The sequence below is a fragment of the Montipora capricornis genome, chromosome 9 (assembly GCF_036669925.1).
Source record: "Montipora capricornis isolate CH-2021 chromosome 9, ASM3666992v2, whole genome shotgun sequence".
In the NCBI taxonomy this organism is placed as follows: domain Eukaryota; kingdom Metazoa; phylum Cnidaria; class Anthozoa; order Scleractinia; family Acroporidae; genus Montipora; species Montipora capricornis.
This window is the reverse complement of record NC_090891.1, coordinates 5,590,121-5,592,118: the sequence shown is the minus strand read 5'-3', so window position 1 is coordinate 5,592,118 and position 1,998 is coordinate 5,590,121.

Genomic DNA, 1,998 nt, shown 5'->3' with positions numbered 1-1,998 from the left:
AGCTTGAGCTGATTTTGCACTCTGTGCATGCTATTGGCAGACGGTTGGACCAGCAGCTGGCTGCGTGGAGTCCGGACCAAAGCTGCTGACCCATCATTGGTAGTACTCGAGTATACCCACAGGCGCCCCAAGCTTAGTGTGAGCATGGCCGACGAAAATATAAGGATTTGCATGGGAATCCCGATAAAAAGGTTAATAAGATAATTATATGAAAAAATATCAATTAAAAAGTCTCACCTTATAATTGCCACCGTGGATAGCTTCCTTCCTGTGTGGTTGTAACCGTTGACAAGCCAGAAATTGAAAAATGGCTCAAATCGCGTCGGATCTGGAAAATAACCAAACCCAGGAAGGATTAGAATCAGAGAGTGAGAGATCTACTGAGTCCTCTAATGAGGACAATAAAACCAGTCGCGGTCAGCCTTGCCCTTGCTTTTTTTGCCCAGTTTGTTTTACATTTTGATCAAGTTTTTATTGCAATACCTGTATGTACAGATAGAAATGATCGTATTATATATTTACGTAAGATTACATACAACAAGAAAATTTCACGGTTAACAAACGGTTAATCTTATGTGTTCTATAACTGACATAGATTTACGGCAAAGGACATGAAAATTTTCGTCGGTTATCGCGATTGGAACAGATTTAAAACAAACATTTTGCAGGGCCAGTCTGTTTTCAGCCAGCCGGTGTGTTAACCGTTAAAAGGCGTCACTTTTTGCATGAAATGTAGAAATCTCATTGATTTTGTTCATAGTTTATACTCATTAGCAATGCATTGTAAAAACTTGAGCTTGTTTTTCATACTTGTGATCGTAGTTAGTGCAAAAGCAGAATTTTCTCAACAATTTAGTCCAAGATTTTAGAAAAATTTCCCGTCTTAAATAACGGTAATGTAATTTCCCAAATTGAACCCCTGGCAGTGAAGACAATACCTTTCCGATAACCTGAACAACAAAGTGAATAGTAAACTCCTCACTGAGAGCTTCTAAACACAAGAGTTTCAGCTTCCCTCTCTTTTTATCGGATAGTTGCACCTTCATCAAGTCAGAATCTAAAGAGAGAACCAAGAAAGTGCTAACGCTCAAATGGGTCATACGGGGTACAAAACTAGCACTCACATAGCGTGAAAGCAACCAAGAACATCCTTTACCTGCAATAAAAACCAACTGCCAGACAAAAACTCACAGAAAGTCCCTTATGCCTAAGGACCGCCAGGGGATGTTTCATAACCTTGGTGAAAATCCTCGGGGAACACAGCAGTCAAACTCATGAGTAAGGACTTAAATTCACAGACCTCCTCATTAAAAGAAACTTAAGGCATTCCCTGTGCTCTAAGTCAACGGGATAAGCATAATAGGCAAGTTTTTAAAACTAAGACGGCCAAATACGTTCCCCAAGGGGTAAAAAAATTGAGGACTGCGTTGACTGCATTCAAGGTAAAATGCCAAAAGCGAACGGCTACATTGCAGGACTCAAAATGAAAGATCCATCTGTGCGAACCATCCACCCAATTTGGTAAAATAGGGGCCAAGCATTCCCCTAGTTCATGCAATGATCTCGGATCACACCAAGTTCCTCTAGCTTGAAAAAAACGCCCTTAGACATAGCACCCTTGGCCTGTCGGGCTGAACCACAATCCAGAAAGGCTGGACAGATGGAGAGGTACCATAACCTAATTGGGTACCACGACCTCGGAAGCACCTACCCCTACTATTCCGGAAAACTTCCTCAGGCAGAATAAGGGTTAAACCTTGGTCTGCCTTGAGGATGGATACTTGCAAACCTCCTTATTAACAATGGACTTTATTTAAGTGACAAATTCTTCAGCACCAGGGAACCAATTGGGGACACTGAGCATAGTAATAAAAGAACTAAAAGAACTGATGAACCCCAGGCAAATTCATTGTAAAGTGAAGTTTCATGGCATCCTTACACCTCTGATTCAACTCAGGTAGCAGTCATAGCCAAGGCCAGACCATCTAAGTATGAAGT